The 22616-nt window shown below is 37.6% G+C and overlaps 1 long non-coding RNA gene across 1 annotated transcript; it reads right to left on the bottom strand.

Annotated features, from left to right (window-relative positions):
* Window positions 1–12145: 12145 nt before the first annotated feature.
* LOC147864055 (uncharacterized) lies at window positions 12146–12624 on the bottom strand. Its single transcript, XR_015529805.1, has 2 exons — window positions 12550–12624; window positions 12146–12422 (listed from the first exon to the last, which is right to left on the bottom strand). It is a non-coding gene; the product is annotated as an uncharacterized LOC147864055 (long non-coding RNA).
* Window positions 12625–22616: the final 9992 nt, after the last annotated feature.

Below are 22616 nucleotides of genomic sequence, written 5' to 3'. Positions count from 1 at the left end.
AGGCTGCAGCTTCTGTAATCTTTGAGAACAAACGAGATGCACAGAGAGAGAGACAGAGAGACAGAGAGACAGAGAATGAATGAATGAAATGAAATGAATTGAAGAAGGCGGGGGAAGGGGGGGGGAGAAAGACAAAAACAGAAGATCCGGAAAAGGAAATGGATAATTGGGAAGGAGGAAAGTGTATTTTCTTTAATCGAGCATCAAAATCGCAGACACAGACACACAGACACACAGACACACACAGTACAGATGACACGCACACATACAGACATTCATACATACATACAGACGCCGCGACTAGAGACCGCTTCCGAATTTGAGTTCTTTTTTTATTTCCCAGCATTCTCTCTCTCTCTCTCTCTCTCTCTCTCTCTCTCTCTCTGGCGTAACAATCCTTTTTTTTTTCCTTTTTTCCTTTTCTTTAAAATAAAAAATGACTTTATTATTATTGTTGCTGTGTCTAAAAAAAATTAAATTAAATTAAATTAAATAAAAAAAACAAAATACATATATATCAGTATGTATGTATGTAAAAAGAGGAATAAATTTAGTTATTTTATTTTTATTGCCATTTTGTTTTTGTATGTGTTTTTTTTTTTTTTTGTTGGTGTTGTTCTTCCTTACCCATCAACTTCTTCTTCTTCTTCTTCTTGAGGAGGAGGAGGAGGAGTAGATGAGGAGGAGGTGGAGGAAGACGACGAGCAGCAGCACCCTTTGGCCTTTCGTATCACCCGAAAGCCAAGACAGCTCATCATCATAATCACCATAACTCCTCTCCCTCTCTTTTGTTTTCTTTAAGGTATATATATATATATATATATATATAATATACACACACTTTTTTCTTTCCTTCCTTTTCGTTGGTTGGATATGTGCCCCCCGGATCCACGGCTCAAGTGTGAGAGAGTTGCCCCCGGGACCCACCGTTCAAATGGCAAGAGAGCGCCCACGGTCCCTAGTACAAGTGTGTGTGTGTGTGTTGTGTGTGCTCGCGGTGGACGCACTGCACTACTCCCTTTGATCCTCACGGCCCCGCCCAATCTCCACGCACGTTACTTACCCTTCCTGCACCCAAGCACCCCAACCAACACGATAAGCCTCCTGACTAGACCACTCACTCCACCTTCTCAATACATTCCATTTCTTTTCTTTTCTCTTTTTGCAAAACATACGACATACGGTTATCGGGTCGTCGTAACCATCTGCCTTGACATATAATAATAATTACACCCTTGCCCCACCTTGCAACCTTATCGAGGGACTGACAATTTCCCCCCCACACAAAATCCTGTGTCAGGACTCATCACACCCCTCACATAACATTCTTGAGATAAGTGCTCACCTTTTTCTCCAATTTTGTAGGAGATGCCTTATGGGTTGACTAACACCCTCCTCAAACACATATTGGAAGGCACGTGGCATTTTAGGTCCCACTGTTTTTTTTCTTTTTTTTCTTTTGTTTCTTTTTTTTCTTTTTTCTAATGAAAGGAACTCACCCCCCTATAGATCTGATAATGACCCATCACATTGTCAAAAAGATGCCATTATCACCCAAACGGAATACATTATTGGAGACTCGATTGACTATGTTGCATTAACGTGCATGGATATTGATATGTGGAATCTACTTTTTGCTATGGCATATGCGTAGTATAAAATTGCCTTGATCTACTTTTGGATGATTTGGCATCTTTAATAAGATGGAACATGGAAGACACATTCCGAATGTTTCAAAGAGACTAACTACTAAGGGATGTGATCCCATTTTATCTTAATGTTGTTGAGGTAAAATAATAACATATGTAGTTATGATCACTTTTATTTTAATTGCATTGCACCACCCCCTATTCTTTGGTTTGGTGCCCAAGCTTTCACAAATTGGTTGGGAGTTATATACTAAGTGCCTATGAAACAAGATCTCGAAACAACAACCCAACAAATGCCCAAAGACATTGTTATTTCTTGATGTAAAGCAAGAGATTTGAATTGATCAAAATACATCTCTAAGAATTGTGTTGAGCTAACAACTTGTGGGAACGTACCCACATCATGTAAGGCAACAATATAGCACATGTGTTTCAATGTCTTCTCTAATAAATTAATCGCATTAAAAAACACCAGTCATGACTCATAACTTGTTTTCCAAGCAAAAATAAAGAACATTAAGTTAGCTAATTATATTATGTGTGTTAGTAAAGTACATTTTTAGAGATGCCACTTGATTTTTTAAGGATAGATATATTGATGCGAACAAATTTGTTTGATGCTTTTATTGTTGATGGTAGCAGTTTTTTCAGCTTAATTTATTGATTGAAGGAACAAACTAGTAGAGTACTAAACTAATCCTTAAGGAATATATGTAGTTAAATAATGAACTTCTTCATTCCATTTCAAATATTAGTGATAACAAATCATCCTTAAATGCATCAACTAGGTTTTAATAGGTGTATTCATTTATGCATTGCAGAAAAAACTCCCTGTTTGCATAAATTATGAGCACCACTAGTTAGAAACGATGGTCTATTGTCTTTATGTGATGGTGTATATCATGATGCCAAATAATGGAGCAAGCATTTTTTACATATTATAACAAAATACAAGATGAACTTATGCTTGTTGTGGTAAAGTATAACTTATATATAACACATTCTTTACTAATGTAGCATTATGTTTCCTAGTGTCACAATCTCCACATAACAATCATTTACATGATTGTGTCCATTGTATGTTGGAAAAATGAGCACACTATGTTATTGTGTTTCGGATTTCCATTGTATTCATGGAGAAACATAAGAGAATATTTAGAATCACTTTTCATATGTATCTCAACTAACCCTTAATCACTAGGAGCAAAGTCTTATTGGAGCAATTTAGGCATTAATTTATGACACAAAATGTTAAAGATAGATCAAACATATTTAAGATTTATCATGTCCTTAGACATCATACTGGAGGTAGGTAGTGTAAAAGGCCCATAGAAACCTTCAACATTGTTATCGCATTCGTTGGATTGATGACCTTGTAGTTGCTTTGTTCTCACACTTAGTCATGTGTGGCCAATGTTATGTGGTTTTCAACACATTATCAAAAAACCCCGTCGAGGAGAAGTTTATTCTACTTCTCAAGTTACTATAATCAGTTGGACTAGTGACCTTATTTTTAGGGGCATTGTTTTTTTATAGTTTATGGATATGTAACTTGTGATAACTCTCTCTCTCTCTCTCTCTCTCTCTCTCTCTCTCTCTCTCTCTCTCTCACACACACACACACACACACACACACACAACTCTCGTTGTATGGGATTGTGGCCTCGTGCTAGGGCACCAATCCTTTGATCACCATATTCGGTAAAGAGTTCTGCATTCATATTTATGCATATGGTTTTGTTCCTTCACATGGTTGTAGCAAATTTGAGAGACAAGATGATGGATTTCTGAATAATGGTCACCAACTAATAGCTAAATCTAACTAAACAAAAGTACTCTATAATGGAGATAGAGGTGGTGTACAACTCACACATCACAACATTGGTGGTATGGGGTGTTGTTATATGGGCACATTCACTACTATCTCTATGTCATATTAGCACGATGGTTGGGAAGTGGTGTTGATGTTCTCACAACTTCATATGTGAGTGTGGTTTGTGATATGTGTTGGGTGCATGTTAGGATCCCAAATGGGATGTAAAATATTGCTATAACACATGGATGCTTTTGCCAATGGACTCTATCACTCCTGTTGTGAATTAGAACTTATACATACATTGACAAATCCCAAGGGGATTGTCCCCTAGATTAGTGATGTCATGGACTTCCTAGGTGTGTGTTTAACTCATATTTGGAAACAAATATCTAAGCCACTGTACAAGTTGCATTTACATCAAATAGCCATTAACTTTATGAATCTAACATATTTGAAGATTATGGAACATGGTTCAGTTTTGAAAACGCCATTCACTTCCTAATTATGATTATTATCCGAAACAGTAAAATATGACATATTGAAAACAACACCAAAACCTTTTCATTTAGTAAATGTAGAGTTGACTAGTGGCTCGACGTTTAAAAAGTGTTAATAATGAATGTTGTAACTGAACGCAGTTTGTGACATCATGGCCAAGTTTTATTAATAGTAAAGTAGACAACTTTAGTGTTTTTGTATGACTCTATATCATCTCCCTGCGTGTTATATCATTGTTGTGGTATCACCATTGTATTTCTTTTTTCCATAATATTGTTGTAGAATTATTACTTTAAGTCGAACGATAGGCGAGTGTGTCAAACATCTCCAACAAAGTAGCATAAGAGTGATTGATAGGTTCATCTATTCCAAACAAAGGAAGGATGGAAATGCAAGATATAATTATGCTTGCAAGGAGGTTGAACACAAAACCACAAGAAGCAAAATGGTGGGAGAGTAATTAGCCGTTGAGTGAAGACAAGATTTCGGACAAGGTGCGACCCTAATCATACAAAACTCAATGAAAGAAAGACAATACTTTTGTAAACGAACTATAGATCACTTTAGACCTTTTTAGTTCCACTTCTAGATGCTCCAAACTTTTGATTCCCTTTAGACCTAAGCTTGAACTCTCTCTCTCTCTCATACTTTTGATTGATTAATGTTAAATGATATTTGACCCAAACCTTAATCTAGCTCTATCTTGTATGTGTGTTGATAATCTACATTAATCAAAGTGTGGTTAGTCTATGTGCTTGTACTCTTTTCACTCGTCTACATAGTCTAACAATTAAGCCTTAATAAGGCATTAGTTAGCTTGTTGGTGAGGATAGCTTGTGAGAGAGTTGAGTTAGATTTCTTTAGGTTAGATATGCAAGGTTATGCCAACCACTTTCCTTGACTCTCCATCAATCGGCTATACAATGGTCTAAACTCCTTGACAAACATCTAGAGTTGACATAGAAGATTGCCACTATGTTATCATCTTTATAGAGGCACATGATAAATGGGAAGTTCCTAAGGGGACTTCATGTTTCAAGGAACAGAAGCCTCAAAGGCTATAGACCAACTTCCCTCTATGGAAGAATCATAACCACAATATTCTAATTCAAAGGTGCTTGCGGAAGCTAATTGATGGGAGAGACCCACAAACATGGATGATGAAGAATGGACGAAACTAGATTAAATTGCCATGTCAAATATCAACGAACAATGTGTATTTTTTAGTTTCAGATCATGAAAGCACTAAGGAGGTGTAGGGAAAGGTGTGGACCATATAAGAGAAGAGCGTCACCTCACATAAAGTTTATTTGATGATGAGGTTGTATGAGATTTGGATGAAGGTATTTGATTTTGACGCATCCAACATCAATGAATTTGTTGGCATCATTGAAAAAACTAAGTGTTTGAAAATGGGCTTGGAGCTAGAGGTGCAAATCACAATGCTCGTGCACATCACCAAGTTTGTGGGATACCTTTTACATAACACTCAACACACTTTCATGAAAATTCTTTTAGATGTGTGAAAAGGCAACAAAACCACTAGGTGTATTCACTAAGTGAGGTGTATAGTCCGTTAGTTATGCAAGATTTGAACCTACAAATCCACACTTTACATACAATAAACTGAACTACGCAAATGTGCTTTTTCTAAGATAGTTTTTATGAAGACAATTATTGTCCCTTACCCTTCTGTAACATTCCTAAATCCAGAGACTTTAACCACTTTCTTCTTGTGGCCCAGCAACATGTGCTAAGCATTCACAATGAAACGTCACCATCTCATCATCCATTGCTAAACCACCTAACTCTACTACAAGTTCCACTAGCTCCACAAACATTAGCAGGAATTTCACCACCACCAAAATGGAATGACCTCCTCATAACTACACCACTAAAGCAACATTCAGCATGGTCATGACAATATATCCACATACCAAACCACTAGTCTATTTGACACCACTTCCCTCATGCATACAACCACCTAAGTTGGGGTTTCTCCTTTTCCCTACATAAATACTTGGTCTTTGAATACAGCTTGTAATCCTACTCTCATCTTACCAACAAAAATTTGAGCCATGGTTGCTTAAAGACATGCTCTCCAACTAGACAAATGGAACATGTTGTTTGTTGACGTCGCCCCATTAATGGAGGTCATACCCTTGCCACACCTCAACGATCAACGACTCATTATAGGAGTGAGAAATCATTAGGCCACGAAGATGTTAAGTGCTATTTGTACAATTAAGTTCCCATGCCATTCCGATAACATGGCATTGGCATTGTTATGAAAGGAATGACATTGGCATTCCCACACTAATGGAGGTCATACCCTTGCCACACCTCAATGATCAATGACTCATTATAAGAGTGAGATATCATTAGGTGAGGAAGATGTTAAGTATTATTTGTACAATTAAGTTCCCATGCCTTTCCAATAACATGACATTGGCATTGTTAAGAAAGGAAAATGAAATAGACAAAAAGGAAGAGAAAACAAAAGCTTGAGTGGCCATTTAGTGTTGAAAAAACCTAAATAAGCTAACGGCTATAAAGATCACTCTTGGTGCTCCTTGATCTTCTTGTCACTTTTTTATCTTGAGCTAGAACTTTAGTTTTCTTCATATCGTAAAAATGAAAAAGTCTGGATATTGCATCAATATCGAAGAATGGTGAGGAGAAAGAAATGGAAATATTATCAAATGCCAAAAAGGAAGAAAAAGCAAATGTTTTAACTCCAACCAAAGTTAGGATAGAGAAAACTCAAGGGGAAAAAAACATATAATGGGTGAATTCACTAATGGCGAGATGGAACAATATGTACATAATGGGAGTATGGAAAGAGCATGCAATGCATATGTGTCCATTGAAGAACTTAATAGAGGGGGGGAAATATGTCTAATGGCAAAGTGGGGAATGCAACCTTATTGACAAATGAGCTTTTGAAATGGACAAGTTCAGGTTCAAACCAATTGGCAATGGATATAACCAACTATCATAAATCCATCAATCAAGCAATCAAGCAAGGTTTTTGAGAGGGTCGGCTCATGAATTGGACCAAACCATAAAGGAGGAGTTAGAACCACTATCAAACTATCATGGTAAGCTCGATCATATCCAAGTTATATAGCACTATAATGGAATAAAAGATTAGCTCATGCATTGAAAATCATTGCAAATGAGCACTTGGTCAAACAAGCTTTAGACCAAAACAATGCATTGCCAAACATTTGGTATACTATGAGTAATTATGGAAAAAGTTAACTTCAAGGGAGAACAATATATTGTTATTTTGTGGACTTCAAGCAAGCCTTTGACATTGTTGCAAAGAGTGAGGTTTGGAAAAAATGGATGTAGGTTAGAGTGCATTAAAGTATAGAACAACAATATCATGGTTGTATTGGTAAGTTAGGTGCCAATTGGAAATGGATAGTGCTCTATTGAGGCATTCCTTGAGCAACATAAGGGCCAAGCAAGGGTGTCTACTTTCTCCCACACTCTTTGATTTATGCATCGATACTTGAAGAAATAGTAAACAATGGTGCAAAAGAAGGACTACATGGCCCAAAACTCATATGATATCTTATTTTTACTCTCCTATTTGTTGATGATGTTGTTTTACTCTCATATACTTTGGATGATATTAACAATCGGCAACGGTTTGGTTTGGTTTGGTGCGATTTGAGAGTGTCAAAACCGAACCATTTAAAAATTTTGAAACTTGAACCAAACCTAAATCGAACCGTTAAAAAAAATTCAAACTGTTCAACTATTAAATTGTTAAAACTGTGGTTTCGTGGTTCAGTTTTGATTTTCAACTTAGGTCAAATTTTAAAATTTAAAATTTAAAATATTTCATTATTTTAAATTTTAATTTTCCAAAATTTTAAAGATTTTCCTAAAATGTGAGAATAAGGCTTGAAAATGAAAAGATTGTTTAAATTTTTTTAAATTAAAAAAACCCGTTAAACTATTTAAACTACGGTTTCTAACTGTTGAAACCAAACCGAACCGTCTAAAAAAACCTAAACTTGAACCGAACCAAACTGAACCGCTTAAACTGTTAAGCCGCAGTTTCGCGGTTCAGCTCGGTTCAAACCGAACTGTTGCCGACAGTTAGATGATATGCAATGCTTGATGAATTGAAAACATTCTGTCAAACTAGAGGGTTAATTGTCAATGTGGACTAAACAAAATAAATTATGGCAATAAAAGCAATACAACCACGAGACTTATACCCCACCTTACATACAAGGGATAACCAATACAAGTTGTGAACATCTTCAAATATCTTGGTATTAATATCCCATCGACGAATAGGTGGAACATGTGCTATAAGTCTAGTGATCAAGCGGGTTTGAATAGTTACTATATGTTCGAGAATCAATGCAACCAATATGTTGCTCAATGATGGGAAGTGATGTTGATGGTATTCAATGCTATGGTGGTCCAGGTGTTGTTTTATGGAGTGGAGGTAGGGGGTGGCACTATCTCACTTAGTGCATGGAATGAAATAGAGAAGATTAAAAATTTGTTCTCACGTAGACAATTGGGAATTAAATCCTCATCCTCCTATATTGTAATGCTATTAGAAATAAGTGCATAGTCTTTAGGGATGCTAGCCCTACAAATAGAATACATGAATATCATAAAAGTAAAAAAATGTTTGGACATATGTAGTTTCATAGATTGCCAAAACATGTTTGGAACATATAATGCAATGTAAAAAAAACTAATATGATCAAAATATTCTCATATAATTTAGTACTTGACATAATGAAATGGATTAAAATATGGGGAGTAGAAAATCTATTGGAGTTGTTAAGTGATATTACGAGTATGTGATCATTTGTGAGGACAAATTATTAAAGGTACTAAGGATAAAGTGACAAGATGTCAAAATGTTAGTTCCCCCAATATTGGGCCCTTTACAAGGCGAAAAAGCCAAAATGTATCCAACCATAACTTACTACCCTTATGAGTCTTAGCCCCCAAATAACTTAAAACTTCTTCAAACTCGCTCACACAAGTTAGGTATTGAGGTAGCATGGAATCATCACGCTATATGGAGATACTCAAGGTATGCAATGAAAACCTAGTGGAGGATGAATATCACTTCTTGCATGTTCAATGAGGTAATTCATGAGAACTAAGATGACTTATTATACAAGCATGATCACTTAAGTGTTATACACAAATTCCCACAAAGAAGAGTGAGCACATGTGTCCGCACATTATTTTCACATTGATTTTATTTTTTTCTATAGAGTTGTGACCCCTTTTTTGAGGAAAGAGTCACATACAAGATGATATGTTTATCTAGACCCTCAAGTCAAATTGGCTTCCTTGTGGACGATAAAAAAACTATTCTATTCTATTCCATATACCCTTGGCCATAACTTTGACATTCACGACCTTGAGCTCAAAAAATGGGCGCTCATATTAAGTGTTTGAGCTATAGCTTGTATGTGAGCATAGTTAGTTAATGAATAGATAGGAGTGTATTGTTGGCTGACAATTTTTCACGTTCCTTTGGTTATTAAGTCACATTGACAATAGATAGTACTTCTCTCCCATTAGCACATTCTAATTGTTTAATTTACTATGATAATATTCTACATGAAAGTTCACTCCATTGACACAATCGTCCAATAATATTGCAAGGTGTTTGCCTTGGATATCTATGATATCAATTTCATTCAATGCAAAGTCATCTCCAACTCCCATTCACAAAGCCGAAAATGAACTTACAAACACACACACACAAATGGGGAGTGTGTGTTCACAGTGTGATGTGTGATTTGTGATTGAGCATGTTATCTCAACAAGGCTATGATGGTCAATGATAAGGGAAAATAGGAACTTGCCAAGAAGAGTGAGATGGAGTTGATTAGGAAGAATTATAAGTGGAAACTAGTATCATTAAGAGAGGACAATTGGGTATTTTGTGTAAGTGGATTTACAAGTTGAAGAACACATCAAACAACCCAAATCTTAAGTATAAAGTGTGGATTGTTGCCAAAGGATTCAAGTAGCAACATGTGATAGGTTTTGACGACATCAACCCCTTGTTATGAAGATGACAACTCCATGGATTTTGCTTGCAATTGAGCACAATGAGGACATGTATTTTAATTAGATAGATATGAAGATTTTCTTCCTTTCTGTGCCTCAAAGAGGAGGTGTTTATGGAGAAACGAGATGGGTTTGATGAGCTTGAAAAATAGGGGATGGTTTGAAAGCTCAAGAAGAGCCTCTGAAACTTGAAGTAGGCACCCCACTAGTGGTACCAAAAGTTTGACTTGTTCATTAAATCAAATTGATTTTGTTGCAACAAGAAGAATTCTTGCCTATACACAAAAAGGTGCTTGGATGCTACGCTAATCCTTCAAGTCATGTATGTGAAGGACATGTTGATTGAAGGAAACTCCATGGATGACATTTGGGAGCTTTCCAGTGGAAGGAGTTAGGAATAAAAATGATATACAAATTGCTCAAGATGGGAAGAGTTGTTGGATTCATTTGTCTAAGGTTGAGTACATCACCAAGGTTCTTGAATGATTCCACATGGGCACAATGAATCCTCTTAGTATGCCAATATCAATCTACTTGAGATTGAGCAAAGGCAATTATCGAATGTTCAAAGCTATGGTGTGATCAAGAACAAACATGTCGTATGCCACGTTGAATTACGAGCACATTCACGTTCATCCCATCTTCCAAGCCATTTATCTTGCATATATCTAAAACTCAATACTATCCTCATGAGATAGATAGATGTATTTTAAACGTCCATTGAAGACTGATTGCAACCTATGAGATGGGAACCTAGCTCATGGAGAGGATCAAGCTTCGGTCATCTTGAAATTATGACTTTGATGCGATAGTGGAAACCACCAAAGAGAGAGAGAGAGAGAGAGAGAGAGAGATCATATTGGCTTTTAGGCAATTCAACATGTTCCACCATGTAGTTAGTGGGTGATCATTTTCATTGTGACACCAATTGTAAGTAATTTTTTCGACACACATTTATTAATATAATTGTGTGTTTTCAGAGAGAGAGAGAGAGAGAGAGAGAGAGAGAGAGAGAGATTACCATGTCCATAGAGAGGTCAATATTGACCCATGGAACCTAAGCTTTCTTTATGTGTGTCTCCTTCCTAAGAAGGGATATTGATACTTTGAAGCACAAATTGTTGATGTGTGAATAAGGCATACACATATGAGCTCAACCATCTATGTGTTCTCTTTAGTGTGATACTCAAGTCATCAGCCCCTCTTAATATATCATCATAGCTTTCATGAATTGCAGTATATGCAGAGCATGTAAAAAGCAAAGTGACACTCATCCTCTACTATCCCTTCCTTGCATACCTTACATGCATTTATATTTGGCTAATTTTGATGCCATAATGCAACTTCAATACCTAGGTTATGTGATTGAATGCAAATGAATGTTAGGGCTCTATAAGAGATAATACTCATATTTGTAATGGGAGAGAGAGAGGAAGGGAGAGGGAGAGGGGGGGATACAGAGGGAGAAACAGAATTGGTTGGCCACCATATCCACTATTTGTATAACGGCCAATTTGGCTACATTGTTCATTAATGTTTGCTGCTCCAATTGTTTGGTAGTCCTATTGTGTAGGTTGGGTTGAAGATGTGTGTAAAGCATAGTTAAAGTTGGTCAAAGATAGAGCATTGTATCAAAGTATGGTACTTATACTCTCAAACTTGTTTACAGTTTAGAGAGAGAGAGAGAAAAAGATACACACATATTTTTTTAATATTGATCATGCACACTCTTCTATAAGTTCTTTTTACTTGCACAACCTTAAGCCAATTATGTTGTTTTCAACTTTTGGGTTGTGGAAAGTATGTAAAATAATATTGTAAGGAGAAAATTATTTGAGTATGTTATATCGAACTAAAATAATCAAGATTTGTTTATACAACACAACATCAAGCCTATTGCTTGAGACTTTGACCTACACAGAAAGCACAACTTTACGATGTAATGACATGTTTATACATTTTTTATTTTTAAAACTATCAAATTTTTTATATGAACACAACATCAAACCTATCGCTTAAAACTTGAACCCACATAGAAAGCACACACTAGTACGATTACATAACATGTTTATACATGAAGAAACTTACAATGTTAAAAGCTCATGAGTTTATGAGCAAGTGGTTTTTAATCCATATGGATAATTACTTTTTAACATGATGTACAATGACAATGCTTTCACATTGTGCTCGAGCATGTAACACCTCCTATATATTTCTCATAATTATAAATATGTTTACGAAGTAGTATGCATACTAAGATTTAGCCCAATCAAAATGATTTAATGTGAAAAGTTTAATAGTTATTACAAAGCATAATTTAGGATAGTAAGTTGGTTCAATTGGCCAAAAACATTTCCAAATGAGTAGTTCAAATCCTCAATTACCTAAGAAAAAAGATGTCACTTGATTAATGACGTCCAAAACAATGGCACAAATGATTAAGAATTTTTTAACATGTTGTATGCATGTGTAGGAATATATGAAATTTGCATATGTAAGAATAGCTCCTACCTTAGATGGAGAAGTTGAAGTTGAAGAGCGATTAATTGAGCCTCCCATAAAGAGCTAGAAGGAACTAAGCATGCAAATTGATCTAAGTTGTAAGCATTATATAACTTTGAGGGTAATGATGATAAGGGAGGGAGGAGGTTTAAAAGTACAACAAAAAATGAAGAAAGTGGTCATGGAAATGTGGATGTTTGAATTGTTTTAAAAAAGAGTGTAAAGAACTTTAACTAACTAAAGTTAACAATAGTAGCTAAAAGGGAGGTTCAGTGAACAACATTTGAATATTGAATATAAGGGGGTTAATAAAGAGTTCGACAGACAAAGAGAGATATACTTTAACGTGTATCAAACTGCACTTGTTATTAGTGTACTTGTATATTTTAGAACTACACAAATCCTTTTTTCCCTGTATTTCTTTGAATATAGGGGAATAGAGTACATAAATGAACACAATTGTACTTTATTGAGCATAGAATTTTATTTGCATAGCATAGTGATCTTGACACTATGCCACATGTTTTTTGAAGTTGTCAATGTTACTTAGTGCTCTAAGATTTAAATTTTATCATAGTACATTGAAGCATAGTACGTAAAATTCGTGTTCGTCTAGTATAACATTCGTTTTCCTACGTTGGAAAAAGAATGCGAATGTTATCCAAACATTCTTGTGTTTTTTTTTTGTTTTTTTCCCATTTTTTTAATGTTTTTTTTGTTTTTTTTTTCATTTTTAGGCTTATCTACCTCATAATAAATAGTTAATCCAAAAGTATGATATTTATCATTCTTTGAGGGTGTTTTTCTTTCGCGAATGTTTGAATCATTCGCGAATGCGAATGCACGTATGTTACGTATGGTTCATACTATGCATTGAAGTAATATACATATATACTATGCAATCAAATGACATGTTTACAATAAGTTTCATAAAATCTTATGTTAAAGTTTTGTTTTACTTTTAGATGCATCATGTGTTGATGCTCAAAATCTAGAATATCTATCCCTTTTAAAATTGATAGAAGAGTAGCATAAAGTACACTCCAAGCCATGATAAAGTTCATACAAGGTTTCATACAATGTGATATATTGGTTCCCTATAATCATCATTGATTTGGAATTAGTCGATCTGATTGGATTATAACCAATTATAAGATGTACTCACCACCAACAAGGTTAGAGATACAATTACTTACGTTAAAATAAAATTTGATGTAGGACATATTATACAATTAAATTAGATTGGTTCATACCATAGATTTCATGGTCATGTTCTTTTCTATATTTTCTTGAATCACATTAAGATTCAAATTTAAAAGGTAAATCATTGAAGTACTTATTTTTGCTTTGACAAATTTGAACTAAGCCTAACACACTTTTATTTGTTGTAGCTTCTGTTTCAAAAGAATAATGGGTACTCAACGGTGGATATTTGTTCCACAAGTTTTATGTTAATAGTTGCCAAATTGCAGTTATTCTTCCTATCATAAGTTGTCCTTGTTTGTCTTTTTCTGATCCATGTATTTGTAAACTCATGCAAGTTAAGATTTCTCCTTCTTTGTTCACATTATTTAATTCTCCAAAATTGACTTTTTATCCAAAATGCAATAATACTATACAAAAAGTTGATACTCCTTCAAATGTTCTTGGAAATAGGAGAGACGATAGATATTAAATGAGTGGTAAATAATAGATGACAATTATACCTATAATTAAGAAGACATGATGACAAAGTATTGGATTGATTGAATCTTGACGGAGGTCTAATAACAAATTTAATCTAATTAGCATGATGAGGAGTTGAACCCTCTCAATCTTATGAATCTATATCATTTATATCATTGAATGAGTGAAACTTATAGTTTATATTATTGAATGACAACGTAATTGTCTCTAAGACGATATATGATTTCCTAATCTTTAGTTTATCAACCTAATACTTTTTGTATGACTATTCCCTATTACATGTCACATAAGTGACAACATCATTGAAAAGCTCAAATCCATGTCCTTGCTTGTCTCATTGAGGTTTGGAACTATAATGTTAGAACAAATGGTCCTCTTTTTCATCCTCGCTTCCATACGGTTCTTGTTATCTTGTTTTCACAATTCTACTCACCTTGGATTTGGGGGCATACTCTTTTATCTTTCATATTTTCGTGCAAGGATACGCGTAGGAAACTAAATGTGGGGGTAACGTTGGAGCTTGGTTCCCGTTCCTCAATAACTTGTGGTGGCTCATTATCTCATGGCTTCACATTGGATAAGAATGTAATTGATTAGTGGGTTTTTGACTTTACTCAACATTTATTTCCTCTTTTCCTTGATTGATGTTGAGTACCCTATTATGTTTCTCTACGTTTTGAGCTATTCATTGGGCCCTCATAATGATGTTCCCGAATCAAAGGATTATAGATGATAAATTCATGACAACCTTCTTTTTCTTTTCTAGTTTAGTTCGAAACTAAGTGGTCACATCCAAAATCAAGGAACATGGCTCCTTCTTGGAATCAAACCACCAAGTCTTGTGCAGTTTGTTGAGATGGCCTAGATGGTTGATTTCTTTATTGTGTGGGCTTGCAATTTCATAAAGAGCCCAATTAACGTTCTTGGAAAGATGCCATGTTTGGTATCACACTAACCATATCAAGATCTTGCTAAATGAAATGGTTTAGGTTTGGCGTATGTATGAGTCCCCAACCCCCCCTCTATGATCTCTCCATATATATAATATATAGGATAAATGTCACCATCTATCTCGATGTACAATGAGATGGATTCCTCTTCTATCCTTCTATCATGGTCATCTTGTGTCTAGTTTTCTAAGTATCTTGAATCTTTAGATTCATTCCTATGGCCAATAAACTAAAATTCATCAATGCATGCCACAATTCTAGGCAATGACATCTGTAGTGGTAAGTTTGCAGACATGAATGCTCATGGTACATAAGGTGGTGACTTAGGTTGTTCCACCAAGTGACTCTTTCCAAATCCTCCATTCGGTGCTTTCCAACCATTTTATGCAATATATGACATAAGCTTTACACAAAATGCAAATTTGTATTCACCTTTCATGAAGTATTGGGCATGAGTGCCCCATACGACGCCCATGAAATGTAGGGTAATGAATTTTCTTGCACAATCACTCTACGTTCGTAAGTGCGTGAGTGGGCATGGAAGGATGAGAGACAATCCCCCTTGATTTCCTTGTTGCATTTGTTGGAATTTGAAGTCTTGTCATTGAATCTTCAAATCCCATAACCACCATACAAATAATGGCAAAAATTGGAGATTGATTGATTGTGAGAAACTTTTGTAGAGTGGAATTACATAGTTGATGGATTAATGAATTCATTAGTTTTTCGTCAGATATCTTATCACTAGGTTCACACATACATATTTTTTGTAGACTCATCCTACGAACAAAATCTCGAATTGCCTCCTTGGCTTTGTCGCAAATTGAATCCAAAAACTATACTGAATAAAAAAAAGAATGTAAGAAGAAAATTGATGTAGGGAGAAACATAAATTATTGTTGGACTAAAAGTCCTACTCTACCCAGTAGTCCTTAATGTGAACATTCTCGTGGAATTAGGGCTTAGTTCCCTCTTGTATAACTAGGAGGAATTCCTCGTACAATCTGACGAATGTTAATATAGCTCTTCCTTTTGCCATAATTGTGCAATTATCATGTTCTAAGTATACTCTTTGTGGATATTGTATTCTTGATACTACACAAGTCCTCGCTTCACCACAACAAGATCCACAATAATCGTTTTCATGGAGATCAAAACTCTAGGAATGTACGAGACTTTCCACGATAGAGGCTGAATACATTGCCGCGTCACAGGTCCCTTCGGATGAGGAGTGCCCGGCTACGGAAGACCCGGTGAGAACCGGATGAGGAGTACCCGGCTATGGAAGATCCGGTGAGAACCGGATGTGGAGTACCCGGCATGAGTCGGATGGTGAAGACCCGGTGATATCAAAGGAAGCTATATGGTTGCAATGATTGACGGCTGATTTTTCGGCTAAAGGCTGAATCATCAATACAACTCCAACCTTGCACTGTGATTCGAAGATCACAATTCACCTCGTGCGGAATCCCTTTTACCCTTCAAAGACAAAGCACATAGAGGCGAGGTATCATCATATTCGAGAGCTCATCGTTGACAAGAAGCTTGAAGTCCAAAAAATTGATACTGAGGTGAACATCGACGATTTCCTGACCAAAACGCTCCCAAATCACCGCTTCAAAATGCTAAGGAGATAGGTGGGACTACAACAAGTTGAATTGGATAGAAGAGCCGAATTGAAAGAAGGAGAAGAAGGGGCTGAAAAAGCCGAAAGTGCCGAATCGAGCACTAGGTTGAAGAGTGGACTGGTCGAAGGGGCCGAAGGGCCAAATAAGCGAACGATTGAGCCAACTTGACAACTTCTGATTCGGATAAATATTTCAATATAGCTTGTAAATTGTTTAACTTATATTGTATTTTGAGTTTATGGGGAGCTTAAGATGATCCCTAGATAAATTGTAACAATATGAGTAGATAAATTGTAACAATACGAGTAACAATATCAACATTACTTCGTGATATGGACGTTGGTAGGGCAACAATATTACTTAGAGAGAAGTTCATTGATTGTGGAGTTCATGTTTACGAACCAAGTTTGGTAAGATGCGAGAAATTTGGAGGATTCATTCAAATTCTGGTGTAGGAGCTGAAAAGAAAATAACAGATCATGTATTATGCAAGGAGATTCTAAAGGGACATGAGATGCATGCTGAGATTGAAAGAAAGGGCGGTTTGGATGAAACATTATTCTTGGATGCCGAATATGAATAAGATTGGCTAGAAAAAAAATAAATTTATCTTTATCTAGAAAGATTGGCTACGGTCAGTTAACATGGCTACACAATATTCATTGTAATGTTGGATTATCTTGTATCTTGCCTTTGGCCACTTTAATTTTAATACTAATGGAGGATAGTTTAAAAATAAATAAAAATATGAGTAGTTCTTTTACGGGGGAGTTTGTTGGACAAAAGGTCCTACTCTACCCATTAGTCCTTAGTGTGAACACTCCTATGGAGTTAGGGCTTAGTTCCCTCTTGTATAACTAGGAGGAATTCCTCCATGTACACTTTGACGAATGTTAATATAGATCTTCCTTTTGCCATAATTGTGCAATTGTCATGTTCTAAGTATACTCTTTGTGCATATTGTATTCTTGATACTACATAGGTCCTCATGCTTTCTCATCGATTTCTTGCTTCACCACAAAAAGATCCATTACTAGCTTCCACATAGACGACTACAGTCGACAAGACAATAAATAAGTGTCAACAAGTGGTATCAGAGAGATCTTGGAACAACCATCGTCAGTATAAGAAGAGGAAAAGTTCTCTAAAGGAAAGGACCAAGACAATCAATACCTCCATATGAACAATGGCGGCTTCAGCTGCCTCCTTGCCTGACCTTCACATGATTCATCTCATCCAGATCACTTCTCTCTACTGGATCAACTGTCTTCGATCTGTTGTCACTCTCAATCGAATTGGTTGTCCCCAATTCGTCCTCTTTTAGGCCCTTGACCACATCTGACCACGTCCTGGTCTTGGCCTTCCTTTTTGTTGGGAAAACAGGTCCCTCCAAATGGGAAGAAGACAAGTCGTATAGGATGGAGAAGAAGTTGGATCAGCTTGAAGCCAATCGACTGAGGAGCTGGATGATAGCTGACTTGTTTGATTCGAAATTCGGATATCGCAAGGAGTCAGATCGTCAGGAGCTGATTTAGCACTGACCGGTGAGATAAGCCAAATAAATCAACTGATCAACAATCGACCGATAACGGACTCGGTTAATAGTCAAATTGGCCAAAACCGACCGGGTCATATTTGTAAATAGCCCATAGTGTGTAAAAGTATAGATACACCTAGGACAAATCATTTAGATATATGTGTGTGTGCATTTTTTGTAACTAGCGTATCAGAGTGTATAACGAGAGCGAGTATGAGAGAGAGAGAGAGAGAGAGAGAGAGAGAGTGAGTGAGTGAGAGTGAGAGTTGCAACTTTGTAACCATCGCCAAACAAAGAGGAGCTTAAGGTTGTTGCCTTAGAGTTTCTTGTGTCCTACCATAGTGATTTGTTTTGGAGTTTGGGGACTCTCGTGGTTTTTCATGTTCAGGGTTTCCACATTAATAGATCTTGTGTCTCTGGAATTTCTGTTTCTTGTTGTCTTGATCGGGTCTTGATCTTTGTGTTCCTCATTTCTGTGTGTTGACCAGTTGTGACCGACTATATATATATATATATATATATATATCAAATTGGTATCAACGCGATGGACGAACACCCTCGGAGGAATATTCAAGCTAATCGGCTCAAACTATTATGTTTGGAAGTCGAAGATGAGGGACATACTGGTATGCAGAGACCTCTGGTTGCTGGTGCAATACGGAGATGAAAAGACAGACAAGATCAATGCATCGACATGGGAGGTTATGCATTTGAAGAAAACAACTTGCATTAGGTGTTTTATAGATATGCGTCTATATAACAATTTTAATGAAGAGACAAAGGCTGATGTCCCATGGAAGAAGATCAACGTCATGTTCGAGAACAAAAACACCGTGAACAAAGTCTTAGTATTCCGGAAGATCGTGAGACGGAGGTACGAGGATGGCTCAAGCATGACAGAGGACCTGAATCTCTTCCAAGGATTGATAAATCAAACCACCTCTCTAGAAGTACCTCTCGCTAATGAGGTATTATTGTTGTTGTTGTTGGGATCCCTTTTGGACAGTTGGGAGACGCTCGTTGTCACAATGGGCAAACCCGGACAGGAAGGGAACCGTTTATCCTTGGAGAAGGTGAAGTCAAGCTTATTGAATGAGGAAGTTCGTAGGAAGGACAGAGAGTCCATTACTGACCCGAAGGCCCTAGTCATAGAGGCTGACTCGAACAGAGGGAGAGGTCGATAGAGAAGTCCCCAGAACCAGGACAAGTCCGGAACGAGGTTGAAGTCAAGGGGAGGCTCAGGTGCTTCTATTGTGGGAAGCCAAGACACTTCCAAAAGAATTGTCGGCACTACCGAAAAGACAAAGGGGGAGCTGATGGTGCCGAACCGAAGAAGAATCTAGAGAGAAAGGGCACCTCAACAATCGCAACAAGTGAGAAGGAGTTGCTGCTCATTAGTGAGCAAAACGAGCTGAACCTTGTTAACGACAAGTCAACATGGGTGGTTGATTTTGGTGCATCCTTTCACCTGACCCCCGATTGGGAATTCTTCTCATCGTACATGGCCGATGACCATGGATAGGTGAAGATGGGGAATGACGGAGCATGCCAAATTGTTGGAATCGGCAATGTATGTTTGTAGATGTCAACCGGTTGTAGAATGGTATTCAAGGACGTACGATATGTGTACCGGATATCCGACTGAATATGATATCAGTCGGACGGCTCGATGACAAGGCTATTGTGGTAGCTTTCAGAATGGCATGTGGAAATTCTGTAAAGGGAACCTGATTATGGTTTGTGCTCGGAAGAAAAACACATCATCTGTGATGCATGCTCGACTGTGCCGGGACGAAGTGAATGTGGTAGAAGACATAACCGATGGGCTATGGCATAAGAGGCTATGCCACATGAGTGAGAAGGGGATGAAGAGACTTGCTAAGATAATCCCATTCTGGAGATAAAGACTGTGCATCTTGACAAGTGCACTGATTGCTTGGCCGATAAGCATAATAGGGCTTCCTTCCGTCCTAGGCCTCTGATGAGGAAGAAGAAGACATTGGAACTCGTGCATATAGATGTATGCTATGTGAGCACAAAGTCACATGCCGGTTCACAATATTTTGTGACCTTAATTGATGACTATAGCCGGAAGTTGTGGGCTTTTGTACTGAAGACCAAGGAACAAGTGATGTCAGCCTTCAAGGAGTTCCAGGCGAGAGTCAAGAGAGAAACCAAACGGAAGCTGAAGGTTGTTTGGACGGATAATGGCGATGAATACAGAGGGTACTCGAGGAATACTGTTGGTCGCAGGGTATCCGGTTAGAATACATCATGCCAAAGATGCCAGAGCTGAACGGGTTGGTCGAGAGGGTTGGTGGGAGTCGACTGGGAAACCTGTTCCGACTTCTGCTATTTCCAGTCTGCAATTGGCTCGTCTTCCATGAACATAATATCCCTACTCCTCACCACCTTATCAAGAAGATCCCACAACTTGTGGCTGAACTCATCCTCCGAGTACCCCAGGAATATGCATGGTTTTGACTTGTTGTCAAGCTTCCACCTCTAATCCTTCACGACATGCATATATACCAAGCATCCAAACACCCTCAGGTGTTGGTAAGGGACATATTTACCTGTCCACACCCTTTGTGGGACATCACCTTTCAGAGGCACTCAGGGAGACATGTTGATAAGATAAACAACCGTGTGCATTGCCTCAGCCCAATACAATTTCGACAGGCTTTGCATGTGAGAGCATGCTCCTCACTCTTTCCATGATAGTTCGATTCATCCTCTCTGCAAGCCCATTCAGCTCACGGGTCTTAGGCATTATGTATTCGAGTTGAATACCTTGGGACTTGTAGTACTCTTCGAATTGTCCTCTGTACTCACCACCATTGTTGGTTCGAACAACCTTCAGCTTCTGACTTGACTCTCTCGCGGCTCTGGCCTGGAACTCCTTGAAGACCGACAATACTTGATCCTTCAACTTTAGTACGAATGCCCACAAATTTCGACTATAGTCGTCAATGAATGTTACAAAGTACCACGATGCGATGAAGCATCACATAGCACACGTCCATGTGTACTAGTTCAAGTGTAGCTTCTCTTCTCCTTCGTGGTCTTGCGTGGAATGCAACTCTGTTTTGTTTTCCAACCAGGCAGTCGACACATCTCTCTAGATCCACTCCTTTTACTTCTGGTAGTAATTTCTGGTCGGCTAGGATATGTAAACCCTTTTCGCTCATGCGGCCAAGCCTATTGTGCCATATCTCTCCACTCGAGTCAGTTGCCATGTTTGCTTCGTCCTTGCACAGCTTGGCATGCATCATATATAAAGTGCCATGTTTCAGTGTTTGGGCCACTATGAGATATCCTTTCTAGAACTTCCACTTGCCATTTTGAAAGCTACCACTATAGCCTTCATCATCTAGTCTTCCAGTCAATATCAAATTCAGCCTCATATCAGGGACATGTTGAACATCCCTTAGGGTCAGGTCCGTCTACAACTAGTCGATGTTGTTAGACATACACTTCCTATGTTGGCTATGTTGCACGCTCCGTTGTCTCCCATCTTTACACTACCATAGTCCCCAGCTGTGTAGGAGGAGGCGGCGCACTCTCTCGAGGGAGTTCTGTGAAACGATGCACCGAAGTCAATCACCCAAGTGCACTCTTCATTTGCAAGGTTTTCACTTGCTTTCTCACAAATGAACAAGAGCTCCTCTTCACTTGTAGCCACCGCTAAAGTGCCATGTTCATCAAAAATCATTCTGGGTTCTACATCATTTGAGACACCTTGCCTTCTTAAGGTGTTGACAGTCCTTCTGGAAGTTTCCACAATAAAAGCATGTAAGCTTACCCCTGGACTTGGATCTAGCATGTGACGTGTCTCTTCGTTGTGGGTTTTTCTACTGGTGTAGAGAATATGCGGAATAATCTTCGGCCACAACCGAGACTTAGATCACTTAATGATAATCAAACACAGTAATAAGGGAGAAATGGAAGTAAGTACACAAACATAAGAGAATGCATAGGATGTTAACGTGGAAAACCCTAAACAGGAAAAACCACGGGAGCCCACAGACTCCGAACTATCACTATGTAAGGAGAATACAATAGGGGAACACAGAGGCAATGACCTCGTGCTCACAATCTTCGCCTGGCAGCGGTTACAATAGAGACTCACTCTGTCTCTGTCTCTGTCTTTGTCTCTCTTTCCCTCTGCTACGCTCTGTACAACAGTTACACCAATAACTCTATACAACAAAATAATGAAAACAACTAACAAAGAGTTTTCCCTAGGTCATATTTATACTAATAAGACTTTCG

The sequence above is a fragment of the Azolla caroliniana genome, unplaced genomic scaffold, assembly GCF_043228905.1.
Source record: "Azolla caroliniana isolate FFs.n. ecotype wild unplaced genomic scaffold, voAzoCaro1.0.p SCAF_5, whole genome shotgun sequence".
Taxonomy (NCBI): domain Eukaryota; kingdom Viridiplantae; phylum Streptophyta; class Polypodiopsida; order Salviniales; family Salviniaceae; genus Azolla; species Azolla caroliniana.
Note: the sequence above shows the minus strand (reverse complement) of the source record. Positions and strands in the feature narration are given on the sequence as shown.